At 40.6% G+C, this 15,454-nt stretch overlaps 1 protein-coding gene across 1 annotated transcript in view; it reads left to right on the forward strand.

Moving 5' to 3' along the window:
• CFAP43 (cilia and flagella associated protein 43) overlaps positions 1-15,454 on the forward strand; it is a 3,581,735-nt gene that overhangs the window by 3,097,778 nt on the left and 468,503 nt on the right. The gene's annotated exons all lie outside the window — the stretch shown is intronic.

Below are 15,454 nucleotides of genomic sequence, written 5' to 3' on the forward strand. Positions count from 1 at the left end.
AGTCATCCCTAGCAGCAGAATCTCCTTTCTCCATTCCAGTGTTGGTTTAGTTCTTAGAATACCTTCTGCTACTTTATGGATATAATATTCTACATGATTATTGTTATTCTCCTTAAAGGCCTGCATCCAAAATCCCAGTCTCTTACCCCCTGCCTTAAACTGGTTCTCAGACTATCTCACCAATAAGCAGCAATCCACCAGATGGCAACACTCTTCCCCACCTTTTCTCAACGCAACTACAGGTGTACCTGAAGAATCTATACTAGGTCCCCTCATTTTCAATATATTCATTAACAACTTCCACACCACCTTTACCCATGGCACAGTTATCCAATATGCAGATGATTCTGCAATCATCTGCACTGCCAAATCTATATCTGAGTTACAACATCTTACACAAAATGCTTTCACTTCAACCGAAACTTGGATGTCAAACAAATCTCACTCTAAATCCCAATAAAACTAAACTTCTAATATTCCCCCCAACAAAACTACCACTCTGAACAAGAATGATTTTTCTGTCTAATCCCATAATAATACTCTCATTGAAGTCGTGCCAAGTACTAAACTGCTAGGGGTTGTTACTGATGAAAATCTAACATTCAACCTCCATATCCATAGCAACATAAAAAAAAACAAACATAAAAAATTAGGTACCTTCGATAGACACAAATACTACCTTAATTTCACTGCTAAAAAAGCTCTAGCCTCATCCTTTCTGCTACCATCTCTACTATATGTTGCCCTAATCCTCACCAATATCCAGTCCTCCCTGAAAAACAAACTGAACTCATGTTACAATAAGATTGCCAAATTTGTAACAAATTGAAAAAATTAAACACACCACTGCTTAACTCTACATCAGCTAAACTGGCTCGAACTCCCACACTACCTCTCTTATTCACAATTAACCACTGCACATAAACTCATATACAAACCTTCTACTTGCCTTCCCTCTCCTCCTTACTGACTACATACCACCCTAACAGACCACTAAGATCCGAAAACACAATGATGCTGAAAGTTGAAAAACCAAACCTTGCAGCTGGTCAAATGCTCTACTCTTACTTTCTCAATACTATAGAATGCCCTTCTATCAGAACAATCAATAATCCTGCTCCCTTTAAGAAGTCCCTCAGAGCACACCTCTTTTCTCTCTGGTAATGTACTTGTGCCAAAAAAGTACCTCTTAAAACCTGATTCACTACAATATCCCTGTGTAATATCACTACTTAGGAGCTCTCTCTGAAGTCAACTACTTATGCCTATAATACTCCAACAATTACCAATCAGAACTGCTACCCTCCCTGACTAACTCCACTTCAGTGATCCAGTTGTACACAATGTTGATTTCTAATGTTTGTAAACAAATTCTTCCGTTGTGCCTATATTTATTTTCATCCATAGAGAATGTATATATATATATATATATATATATATATATATACACTGTTTATTGTGCTTTTTCTTGCATGTACTATTAATGTATGTGGAGCTTTTCTTCCTGGGCCTGTACGGAAAATGTGCTCACCTTGGTCCAGTAGACTTTCCCAGTTAACAAATGCAATAAATAATAAAATAAATAAATAAATGCCACACTCAGTGTAGGTTCACTGCCAGGATGAGGATTGGAAGTGGGTGACATAATGGTAAGGAGAGGCTGGATATCCTGTGTATCCAAGAGACAAGGTGGGAGGGCAGTGCAGCAAAGCCACTTGACTTGGGATCCAGAGTCTACTACGCAGGAGGAGGAGGTCAGGCTAGAAATGGTGATGGAGAGGCTTCAGAGTATAGTGAGGGATGTCATCAGAATTAGTGACAGACTCATAGCAATCAGACTCCAGTGTAATGATAGAGCAGTATTCATAAATTCAGCCTGTGTCCTACAGCAGGGTTGTGATAGTAAGGAAAAAGAGTACATTCAGACAGCAGTTGCAGGACCTACTAGATACAGCAGGGCAATATAAATTGGTGTTGATAATGGGTGACCTGAATGTACGTACTGGGACAGACAGAACAGGATATGAGGACAGTCTGGGTCTACATGGGTGGGGCAACAGGAATAAAGGAGAGACCATTCTAAACTTTTGTCTGGCAAGTGGTTTGATGGTAGTCACATGGTTCACAAAGAGAGACAGTGACAAGAACACATACAAAAGTTGTCAATATGCAACTTAGGTAGACTTCCTCCTAGCAAGGAAAGGGCACTAAGGTAGAATCAGTGATTGCAAACTCATCCACAGTGAAACAGTTGGCCCACAGCATAAACCACTCATTGCCAAAATCAGCTGCATGCAGTGGTCAGAGAAGGCTGTAAGGTCAACAGAGACCAGGCTGGAGACCTGGAAGTTGAATGGAGAGAAAGGATAACAGTTAAAGGAATTACTCAGGGCCCTAGCACCTCAGGAAGAGGAGGATGAAATAGGTGGAGTGGAAGAAGAATGGCAGCACCTCAAAATGGCATATGTAAGGGCTATAGAGCAGATATGCTTCTGAGTCAGGTATGGAAAAAAAGACAGACAAGGAAAGCAGATGTGGTGGATTACTGAAGTCCAGAAAGTCATCAAAAGAAAGAAGAATGAACGAAAAAGTGGGAGATAGAAAAGATAGACCAAGCAAGGAAGGATTACTGGTTGGCTAACAAAGAGCCAGAATTGTAGTAGCAAAGAACAAGGCATCATAAACACAGGCACTCTACCAGCTTCTGGAAAGTGACTCAGTGGATGGCACAAAGAAACTCTATCAAATTGCAAGGCAAAGACAGAAAGGTAAAGAAGATAGTCAGACACACTTCATAAGGGATGCCAGCAACAACCTGCTCACCAGTCCATGGGACATCAAGGGAGATGGAAGGAGTACTTCCAGCAGCATCTGAATGAAGAAATCCCCACAGAAGCTGTACAGCCCCAGACACACACAGCGCATGGTGAGAGAAGAGGAGGAGCCCACCAAAGAATAAGTAACTGCACTTAGGAAAATTAAGTTGGGGAAACCAGCAGGCTCAGATAGGGTTACAATACATATGATCAAGATGATGGATGACATAGGAGCAAATTGGCTGCTGAGGGTACTCATAGCAGTATGGAGAGAAAGGCATATCTCAGCTGACTGGAGAATAAGCATACTAGTTCCAATGTTCAGCAACAAAGGGAACATTCACAACTGTGGGCAGTATAGAACTGTCAAACTCCTATCACACTGCAGAAAAGTTCTGGAGAGGGTGATTGATAAATAAGTAGCAGTAAGTAAGATGGGAATGAGCATTTCCGATTCCAGTCAGGATATAGCACAACCAACCTGATGTTTGCATTGAGTAAAAAACTACAATAAAAAAATAGTCAAGCTACAGTTTTCACTGTGATTCCTTAAAACCTAGCATATGACAAGGTCCCAAGAAAGCTGATTTGGTCAGCCCTAAGTCCCAGAAAAATCAGTAGTATTAGTGCAAGGTATATACAAAGACCCAATGACTGAAGTGCGAGCAGCATTTGCTGTTCATACTGGTGATGGACTACATTAGTAAACAGATTGTAGGGGACAGGTCAACAAAGTTGTTGTAAGCAGATGAAGTAGCATTGCAGGCAGACTCTGAGCAAGAGGTTCAACAAAGGGTAGGGGAATGGAATGCAAAAGTAAAGGCACATGGGATGAACTGAGTACAGATAAGACAGTTGTAATGGCAGAAAATGGGGAAAATCAGAAGAAGGTGAAACTTGTGATAGAAGCAAAAACAGTGGAGCAGGTTAACAGGTTCAAGTGTATGGAAAAGGGTGGTTGAGGAGAAGGGAAGCCTGAATGAGGTCAAAGCTAGAATCGGAGGGGCTGCAGCCATTTGGTGCAGAAAGTCAGGGGTGCAGTGTATGACAGAAGAATGTCAAAGAAGCTGAATAGTAAGATGCACAAAACAGTGGTGCAAACATTACTACAGTATGGTACAGAAACCTGGGCAGTAAAGTCAGAGCAGCTAAGAAAGCTAGAAGTGATGAAAATGAAGTGACTAAGATTGGTGGTAAGATGTACACTGTGGAACAAATAAAAAAATAAGGACATGAGCAGAAGCCAGAGTAGCTCCAATTACAGAAGAGGTGAAAGAGAACAGATTACAGTGGTTCAGGCATATGTGCCGGAAAGCAGAAGACAATCTGGTGAATAAGATTTGGGACAGACAGGAAGGAGGTAGATGGACTGTGTGAAGGAAGACCAGTGACAGTCAGGTATGAGTGTTGAGGAAGGTAGGAGAGTGGCATTGAACAGGGAGAGATGGCAACAAGTGACACCACACTCCAACCTCATATAGAAAATGGGGAAAATAGTTGATGATGATGAATTACTACAAGCTTACTCACAGACTGGATCTACTCACACAAGAATGGAGTGTTTGATACACCCCATCAGTTATCTTGAATTGACTGCCTGAATGATAGGGTCTTAATTCGTTTTTAGGTACCTGTTTTCTGAGGGCGTGCAGCATGTACTAATGGAGGCAAGAGAGTTTGCTACAAAAAAATCGTATATTAACAAATGGAAAGGTTGTCTTGTTAGTGCCAACAACATAACCAGCATCCATTTAGGACTAGTTGTTCTCTGGTTTTAAAATATTAGTGTGAGTTACTGTGCTATGGCCTTTCTTATTCCTCTGTCAAGTTTCAGTTATCAACCATTTCAGCATGTCTGGCCATGGATCCTCCTCTTTCAATGCAATCTCACTTCAAAATGTTTTTGATAGGGGTTTTGCATAAGAGTCCTCCAAGAAAACCAATGGCCTGTCCGTGGGATCTTAATTTTGTGTTCGAGAAGTAACACTTGCTCCATTTGAACCAGTAAATCTGTCTGACTTGAAATTCTTAGCATGGAAAACAGTTTTAGTAATTACTCTGACCTTTGCAAGGAGGGTATCTGAGTTGCATGCCCTTATGGTGAGCCAACCCTGTCTCATTTACCTTAGGAACAGGGATTCTTTGAGAACTAATCCTTCTATGTCTAAAGTGGTATCTAAGTTTACTATCCATCTCTCCATTTTCTTTCCTAAACCTAAAAAGGAGGAAAAAAGGATACTCTGTAACTTGGATGTTGACTGACAACTCAGGTACTATCTTGACAGAACTAAATCTTTTAGATCTTTGGATAAATTGTTCATTTCTTGTGAAGGTAAAAAGAATGGACAACCTATGTAAAAACAGACTATTTCCAAATGGTTATCTAAGGCTATTACTTTTTTTAGCACCTTTATTAATTTCTCACTTATGACATAAGCATATTTACATTTATATAAAAGTAATCAAACTGTATTAACAACTTCATGTTGAAGGTGTTTAGATGAAATGGCAGTGGAGTTTCTAACCAGATTGTTTAATGAAATCTTGGAAAGTGAGAGGATGCCTGAGGAATGGAGAAAAAGTGTTTTGGTACCGATTTTTAAGAATAAGGGTGATGTGCAGAGCTGTAGTAACTACAGAGGGATTGAATTAATCAGTCACAGGATGAAGTTATGGGAAAGAGTAGTGGAAGCTAGGTTAAGAAGGGACGTGATGATTAGTGATCAGCAGTATGGTTTAATGCCGGGAAAGAGCACTACAGTGTGATGTTTGCTCTGAGAGTGTTGATGGTGAAATACAGAGAAGGTCAGAAGGAGTTGCATTGTGTTTTTGTAGACTTAGAGAAAGCATATGACAGGGTGCCTAGAGAGGAGTTGTGGTTATGTATGAGGAAGTCGGGAGTGTCAGAGAAGTATGTAAGAATGGTACAGGATATGTACGAGGGTAGTGTGACAGCGGTGAGGCCTGCGGTTGGAGTGACGGATGCGTTTAAGGTGGAGGTGGGATTACACCAAGGATCAGCTGTGAGCCCTTTCTTATTTGCAATGGTGATGGACAGGTTGACAGACAAGATCAGACAGGAGTCCCTGTGGACTATGATGTTTGCAGATGACATTGTGATCTGTTGTGAGAGTAGGGAACAGGTGGAGGAGACCCTGGAGAGATGGAGATATGCTCTAGAGAGAAGCGGAATGAAGATCAGCAGGATTAAGACAGAATATATGTGTGTGAATGAGAGGGAGGATAGAGGAATGGTGAGGATGCAAGGAGTAGAGGTGGCAAAGGTGGATGAGTTTAAATACTTGGGATCAATAGTTCAAAGTAATGGTGAGTGTGGAAGAAAGGTGAAGAAGAGAGTACAGGCAGGATGGAGTAGGTGGAGATGAGTGTCTGGAGTGATTTGTGACAGACGAGTACCAGTAAGAGTGAAAGGGAAGGTCTACAAGAGGGTAGTGAGGCCAGCTATGTTATATGGGTTGGAGACAGTGGCATTGACAAAAAGGCAGGAGTTAGAGCTCGATGTGGCAGAGTTAAAGATGTTAAGATTTGCACTGGGTGTGACGAGGGTGGACAGGATTAGGAATAAGTATAGTAAAGGGTCAGCCCAGGTTGGAAGGTTTGGAGACAAAGCCAGAGAGGCAAGATTACATTGGTTTGGACATATGCTGAGGAGGGATGCTGAGTATATTGGGAAAAAGATGCTAAGGATGAAGCTACCAGGTAACAGGAAAAGAGGAAGGCCTAAGATAAGGTTTATGGATGTGGTGAGAGAGGACATGCAGGTGGTTGGTGTGACAGAGCAAGATGCAGAGGACAGGAAGAAATGGAAACAGATGATCCACTGTGGCGACCCCTAACGGGAACAGCCGAAAGAAGAAGATGATGATGTTCATAAACATTATACTTCACATATATTGTGATATATCATATAGCATAAACATTACATACATAATTCAATTCCTGCCTTTTTTTTTAACAAGAAACATCCTTATTAAAATATACTCACCATAACTATACTATTCTAGGCAGGGTCAAGGTCCACTCTACCAGGACCTTGGCTTCATCTATGTTTTTTTGAAAAGGGTTGAATTCTAGAAGTATTCTAATCGCTGCTACTTGTTCCCTTGTACATACTTTTACAAAGCATTACAAACTTTATTCCTTTTCTAGGTCCAGATCAAGCTTTGCTAGGACCATTCCCCTGATGTGCTCAGACTATTCTCCTTCCACCTAACAAATGTAGTTAGCTATTGTAATCTACCCATATAGTTGAAGCTACTGCAGCAGTGATCAATATGATGAACATAGTACAGTTGTATATGCTGAATTTACGATAACAGTAGATCTTCGAATAATCATCTGTTTTTTTATGTCTGGGTGTGACCATTTATTTATTTTTTGTTCCTAGCATTGTCCTTTCAAAACTCAGCCTCCCTCTGTCTGCTGGCAATAAAGCTCTGAAGGGCTTCATGCCCAAACTTGTCTTTCAGATAGCTCATCTTGAGCTGCTTGACAGTTTGGGTGTGTGGAAGGTGCCCTGAAGCTTTGGAAGCTTGCCGGCTGTTATGTTCGTGGCAGGATATAACCTGCATAGCTAGGGCTACTGCAGCAGTGATCATTCGTACAACTACTGTTATGGTAAGTTCATCTTACACAACTTATACTTTATTTTGTGAAGCAATTGAGATTTTTCAAGAGCCAAATATGAGTAGTTTAGTTTTATTTGTATTTTAAGAAAATATTTGAGCCTGTAAGCCAATGTTCTAAGCTTTGAAGGTTAAGTTGTGTGGAATGTTGCAACTGACTGAAGGGGTTAGTACAGGCAACAGTGGAGCCATCAGTATACTGTACTAATGTGGCTTCAGGAGTCTTAGTATGCATGTCATTTATAAAGATAGTGAACAAAACTGGTCGAATTATTGAGCCTTGTGGAACATCTGTATTGTAGAATAGAAAAGCAGAAACTGCTTGGGACAAATTTTCTACTTGTCAATTATATAGCTATCTTTTGAACCATTCTAATGTATTGTGTGCCTGATACATATTAGCCAGCCTTTTTAAAAGGAGAATATGAGAGACAATATCAAAGGCCTTAGATAGGTCAAAGAGAATTGCAGTAGTGGAAAACCATTGTTTTTACTATTATTAAGTGTTTATGCATGATTAAAGAGCTGTTTCAGTGATAAATCCAGGTAGAAAACCATGTTGTATAGGCTGAAAGCAGATTATTTGTAAAGTAATGAAACAGCTGTTTTTCTATACATTTTCAAGTATTGCAGAGGAGGAGATAGTATGCCAATAGATCTAAAATTACTAATGGAATTGTTTGTTCCTCTTTTATGAATAAGTATTATTTAACATGGTTTCCACAGGGCTGTAATAGAGAATCTGTTATGAAGCTATTAGTAATTATTGCAATAGGGCTTGCTATTGTATTGGCTGCATTTTGCAAGATATTCAAGTGGAAGAAGGTCATGAGCTGGTGAAGTATGTTTTAGCTTTTGTAATAACCTGTGTATTTGAGTGACATTTGCCGTAGCAAGCAAATCTTGTGAGGTGTTGTTGCTTGGTCTGAAATTACTGTTTTGCATGAAAGAGTTACCTATGTCTATGCAATACTTGTTGAATGTGGAGGTGGTGTTAACTTAAGTTTCACCAAGTAAAGGAATGTATGTGTTTTTTGCCCAGCTTAAGAAGCTTGTTAATGTTTGGGCAGTATTACTTTGGATTATTTTGATGCTGGAGGAGTTGCTAGTTAAAAAAAATCATTGCTTGTTTTTCCTAGTGGCGTACTTCAAAGTTTAGTAACAATGATCTTGGTATTTAAGTTGATTTCTAAGTTTGTTAAAATTTTGTCTAGATTAGATTGAGAGCTCTTCAAGCATCTCCAAGCTTTGTTCCTGATTGATATTAGCTCCTAAATTCCAGTTAACATCCTAGGGCCAGTAGTGGATTTAACCTTTTTTATTATTGGGTGTACTAGAGTTGAGGAGAACTGCAAGTTTAGATAAGAAGACACAACTCTGATTTGTTTTATGCAGAAAGTCAGGGGTGCAGTGTATGACAGAAGAATGTCAAAGAAGCTGAATAGTAAGATGCACAAAACAGTGGTGTAAACATTACTGCGGTATGGTACAGAAACCTGGGCAGTAAAGTCAGAGCAGCTAAGAAAGCTAGAAGTGATGAAAATGAAGTGACTAAGATTGGTGGTAGGATGTACACTGTGGAACAAATAAAAAAATAAGGACATGAGCAGAAGCCAGAGTAGCTCCAATTATAGAAGAGGTGAAAGAGAACAGATTACAGTGGTTCATGCATATGTGCCGGAAAGCAGAAGACAATCTGGTGAATAAGATTTGGGACAGACAGGAAGGAGGTAGTTGGACTGTGTGAGGGAAGACCAGTGACAGTCAGGTATGAGTGTCGAGGAAGGTAGGAGAGTGACATTGAACAGGGAGAGATGGCAACAAGTGACACCACACCCCAACCTCATGTAGAAAATGGGGAAAATAGTTGATGATGATGAATTACAACAAGCTTACTCACAGACTGGATCTACTCACACTAGAATGGAGTGTTTGATAGACCCCATCAGTTATCTTGAATTGACTGCCTGAATGATAGGGTCTGAATTCGTTTTTAGGTACCTGTTTTCTGAGGGCGTGCAGCATGTACTAATGGAGGCAAGAGAGTTTGCTACAAAAAAATCGTATATTAACAAATGGAAAGGTTGTCTTGTTAGTGCCAACAACATAACCAGCATCCATTTAGGACTAGTTGTTCTCTGGTTTTAAAATATTAGTGTGAGTTACTGTGCTATGGCCTTTCTTATTCCTCTGTCAAGTTTCAGTTATCAACCATTTCAGCATGTCTGGCCATGGATCCTCCTCTTTCAATGCAATCTCACTTCAAAATGTTTTTGATAGGGGTTTTGCATAAGAGTCCTCCAAGAAAACCAATGGCCTGTCCGTGGGATCTTAATTTTGTGTTCGAGAAGTAACACTTGCTCCATTTGAACCAGTAAATCTGTCTGACTTGAAATTCTTAACATGGAAAACAGTTTTAGTGATTACTCTGACCTTTGCAAGGAGGGTATATGAGTTGCATGCCCTTATGGTGAGCCAACCCTGTCTCATTTTCCTTAGGAAGAGGGATTCTTTGAGAACTAATCCTTCTATGTCTAAAGTGGTATCTAAGTTTACTATCCATCTCTCCATTTTCTTTCCTAAACCTAAAAAGGAGGAAAAAAGGATACTCTGTAACTTGGATGTTGACAGACAACTCAGGTACTATCTTGACAGAACTAAATCTTTCAGATCTTTGGATAAATTGTTCATTTCTTGTGAAGGTAAGAAGAATGGACACCCTACGTAAAAACAGACTATTTCCAAACGGTTATCTAAGGCTATTACTTTTTTTTAACACCTTTATTAATTTCTCACTTGTGACATAAGCATATTTACATTTATATAAAAGTAATCAAACTGTATTAACAACTTCATGTTGGAGGTGTTTAGTTGAAATGGCAGTGGAGTTTCTAACCAGATTGTTTAATGAAATCTTGGAAAGTGAGAGGATGCTTGAGGAATGGAGAAAAAGTGTTTTGGTACCGATTTTTAAGAATAAGGGTGATGTGCAGAGCTGTACTAACTACAGTGGGATTGAATTGATCAGTCACAGCATGAAGTTATGGGAAAGAGTAGTGGAAGCTAGGTTAAGAAGGGACATGATGATTAGTGATCAGCAGTATGGTTTAATGCCGGGAAAGAGCACTACAGATGTGATGTTTGCTCTGAGAGTGTTGATGGTGAAATACAGAGAAGGTCAGAAGGAGTTGCATTGTGTTTTTTGTAGACATAGAGAAAGCATATGACAGGGTGCCTAGAGAGGAGTTGTGGTTATGTATGAGGAAGTCGGGAGTGTCAGAGAAGTATGTAAGAATGGTACAGGGTATGTACGAGGGTAGTGTGACAGCGGTGAGGCCTGCGGTGGGAGTGACAGATGCGTTTAAGGTGGAGGTGGGATTACACCAAGGATCAGCTGTGAGCCCTTTCTTATTTGCAATGGTGATGGACAGGTTGACAGACGACATCAGACAGGAGTCCCTGTGGACTATGATGTTTTGCAGATGACATTGTGATCTGTTGTGAGAGTAGGGAACAGGTGGAGGAGACCCTGGAGATGGAGATATGCTCTAGAGAAGCGGAATGAAGATCAGCAGGATTAAGACAGAATATATGTGTGTGAATATGAGAGGAGGAGAGAGGAATGGTGAGGATGCAAGGAGTAGAGGTGGCAAAGGTGGATGAGTTTAAATACTTGGGATCAATAGTTCAAAGTAATGGTGAGTGTGGAAGAAAGGTGAAGAAGAGAGTACAGGCAGGATGGAGTGGGTGGAGATGAGTGTCTGGAGTGATTTGTGACAGGCAGTACCAGTAAGAGTGAAAGGGAAGGTCTACAAGAGGGTAGTGAGGCCAGCTATGTTATATGGGTTGGAGACAGTGGCATTGACAAAAAGGCAGGAGTTAGAGCTCGATGTGGCAGAGTTAAAGATGTTAAGATTTGCACTGGGTGTGACGAGGGTGGACAGGATTAGGAATAAGTATAGTAAAGGGTCAGCCCAGGTTGGAAGGTTTGGAGACAAAGCCAGAGAGGCAAGATTACATTGGTTTGGACATATGCTGAGGAGGGATGCTGAGTATATTGGGAAAAAGATGCTAAGGATGAAGCTACCAGGTAACAGGAAAAGAGGAAGGCCTAAGATAAGGTTTATGGATGTGGTGAGAGAGGACATGCAGGTGGTTGGTGTGACAGAGCAAGATGCAGAGGACAGGAAGAAATGGAAACCGATGATCCACTGTGGTGACCCCTAATGGGAACAGCCAAAAGAAGATGATGATGATGATGTTCATACACATTATACTTCACATATATTGCGATATATCATATAACCTAAACAACATTACATAAATTATTCAATTCCTGCCTTTTTTTAACAAGAAACATCCTTATTAAAATATACTCACCATAACTATACTATTCCAGGCAGGGTCAAGGTCCACTCTACCAGGACCTTGGCTTCATCTATGTTTTTTTGGAAAAGGGTTGAATTCTAGAAGTATTCTAATCGCTGCTACTTGGTCCCTTGTACATACTTTTACAAAGCATTACAAACTTTATTCCTTTTCTAGGTCCAGATCAAGCTTTGCTAGGACCATTCCCCTGATGTGCTCGGACTATTCTCCTTCCACCTAACAAATGTAGTTAGCTATTGTAATCTACCCATATAGCTGAAGCTACTGCAGCAGTGATCAATATGATGAAGATAGTACAGTTGTATATGCTGAATTTACCATAACAGTAGATCTTCGAATAATCATCTGTTTTTTTATGTCTGGGTGTGAACATTTGTTTATTTTTTGTTCCTAGCATTGTCCTTTCAAAACTCATCCTCCCTCTGTCTGCTGGCAATAAGGCTCTGAAGGGCTTCATGCCCAAACCATTGACCATTGAGGAGCCTCGCCCAATTTCCCAATTGCCTCATAATACTGCCTGGTTAAGTGACTTGCTCAGTGTCATACTTTAGGCAAATTAAGGCTGGAAGAATCAAACCCTGGACAGCAGGAAGCAATTAATTAAGAATTCCTAGCATTAATCCTCTGTGCTAATTGCCAGATGAAAAGATGCAGTCACTTCCCATTTTGGAATTGTAAGACAGACTCCCACATGACCAGTGGAGATATTTACCACTATACTCTCTGAAGTACAGTCAAACACTAAGGGACTCTGGCTAACAATGTTCGCAGATGACTGCAAACTGGGAGCCATTATTGAAGCCCCAAATGATGTGGATATTCTACAAAAGGGCCTTACAGAAGCATATGCTTGGTGCCAGAGTCATGGGCTCAAGCTTAATGCCAAGAAATGTATAGTTATCCCCTTTGGGAAAAAACCATGTACCCATGAATTACCACATAGGTGGGAGTACACTAAACACCGAAAGTGTGATGAGAGACTTAGGGACACAGATTGACAGTGGTCTCACCTTAAATAACCACATTGCCACAACAGTCAGGAAATCCTTCTATGTGACACACCTCATCACTAAAGGCTTTTCATCCAGAAAAAGGAGGTCATTGTTCCACTGTACTCATCCCTCATTAGACCCATTATAGAGTACAATGCCCCGTTTGGTATGTACCTCACAAGACATCTGCAACAGCTGGAAAGGCCACTGAAATACCTCATTAAAAGAATCACAGGCCTAAAGCAGATGCCCTATGCTGACCATCTAAAAATCTCCAACTATACTCTTTGGCATATCGTCTACTAAGAGGCGATCTCTGCTTAACATACTAGGCCATGTCAAACCCTGAGCTGTTGGACATGCTCCACTTAAAGAAATCCCAATCCCTCAGATCCACATGCTCCAGGGATCTAAACCTTGTCATCACAACGAACAAAACATGCTGGAGGGATAGGTTCCTGACCCAGTGACTCCCCATACTCTGGAATAGACTGCTCATACATGTCAAGCAGAGCGCCTCCTTGGCCCACTTCAAAAGGAACCTTGACGATTGGATGGGAGATAGGAGATTCACCCCGGGGATCATGTCAGTCGCCCTGCTAGACAGGGGTCCAGGGAAGTAAATATTGTGGGAAGAAATATCCAGGGAATTGTTATGGCTAGGCTTGTATAGGCCCTAGGGCCGATAGCTTAGTACCAACCTATAACCATACTAATGGGAAAGACTAAGCAGAGGTGGGTATGGAATAGTTCCTGGTAGCAATTTAAAATGTGTCTCTACACTGTCTTCTCTGAGAACAGGTAATACATTTTCTAAAATGTATAGATGATGTCCAACAAACTAATTTCATAGGGGCAGTATTATTTCATGAGCAGATGGACATTTATATGGATGCATTTTGTTCCATTGTATATTTCCCAGACATAGATTGGCCACACAGGTGAGCAATCCATTTTGTTTCCATCAGCAGTCTTGACCACCTTTGTCAAGTAGTGATCTATATATTTTGTACAATAACTTGAGATACCTTGCTTTACATGTCAGAGGCTCATATCAAATTTTTCTTCAACTTATATTTTCCATTATGATTCCTCAAAATATTAGTTTAAATGCTCTTCTGAGAAGCAGATCATGGCTTCTTATGGCAGGTAATTATGTTCACACAGCATCAGCATTAGAGGGTATGGCATTCTGTTATTAATTAATTTTTAACTAAGAATCTTGCTGAGATGGATCCTAAATCCAATAAGGCAGTTAGCATCTGTAAAACTTTCCTTTTAGTATGCTTAATGGTTCTCATTTACATGCCTCCAAGGATAACCATAATAAACATGAAAAAGGCTAAGAAACCAGGTTCTTTCATTATCTGGATTAGTCAGAAGAAACTGAAGGAAAAGTAACATCAGATAATACATTCATTTAAAATGCATGCAAGAAATAGAAGTTTCCAGAGGTATGCAGATGGCAGGGAGCATTCTTCTAGGTATCACTTTCTGAAATTCTGACTCTCTGTCTTTCTTTTCCATTTTGCCCTCCCCCAAACAATAGTTGCAGTAATAAAACACAGCAGAGTGGGTACGCATACTACTGCTTATATTAAATTATATTAATTATTAACTGTAGACTTGAAGGCTGGGGCGGCCATGGTGGTGCAGGGGTTTGCTGCCACCCCACAGCAAGAGGTTCTCTGGTTCAATTCTCAGCTGGGATGCCTTCTATGCGGAGTCTGCATATCCTCGCTCTGGTCGCATGGGTTTCCTCTGGGTGCTTCGCTTTCCTCCCACATCCCAAAGACATGCTGTAGGTGGATTGGACACTCTAAATTGGCCCTAGGTGTGAGTGCGTGCGTGTGTGTGCCTTCTGTGGAAGGTTGGACGCTGGGCTGGCAACTCGACACCGTAAAACTCCACTGACAATCATGAGTAGACAGGTGATCCGCTGTGGCGACCCCTGACTGGGAAAAGCCAAAAGAAGAAGAAGATTAACTGTAGACTTGAAGGCTATATGACAAATAATGTTTGCAATAGTATCATCTAAAACTAAAATAAACTATTTAGTCGGTGGGTTGGTTCTGAAACTCAGAGATTTTATATCAGTTAGAAAGAATGCTTTCATTTTACTAGGAAAAACAATATTACATCTTATTATTAAAGAAATTTGAGAGGCCATGGTAGTGCTGTGATTAGCGTTGTCGCCTCACAGCAAGAGGTTAGATTCTCGCTGGAGTGCCTTCTTTGTGGAGTCTGCATGTCCTCCCCGCGGTTGAGTGAACATTAAAACATGCAGGTAGGTGCTTGTGTGTCTGGGTGTTCCTTGTTTGATGGTTGGGCAGCGGGCTGGCAACTCGACACCGTAAAAATCCACTGCCAGTCATTAGCGGACCGGTGATCTGATGTGGTGACCCCTAACCAGGAAAAGCCAAAAGACTTTTATTATTAAGAGAATTTAAAAGCATGTGTTGAATCACCAGCCTGTGAATTGCTAGTGCCTTCCTGGTAAATATTACATTTCATGCCAGTACTGAATTTTGGATCAGTATTTCTAAGTGATTCCATTGTACTGAATGAAGAAAAACAATAATGAAGCATACACAATAGTGAACCTAGGGGA

Source organism: Protopterus annectens, chromosome 14.part0 (genome assembly GCF_019279795.1).
Source record: "Protopterus annectens isolate FY-2018-M chromosome 14.part0, PAN1.0, whole genome shotgun sequence".
Taxonomy (NCBI): Eukaryota; Metazoa; Chordata; order Ceratodontiformes; family Protopteridae; genus Protopterus; species Protopterus annectens.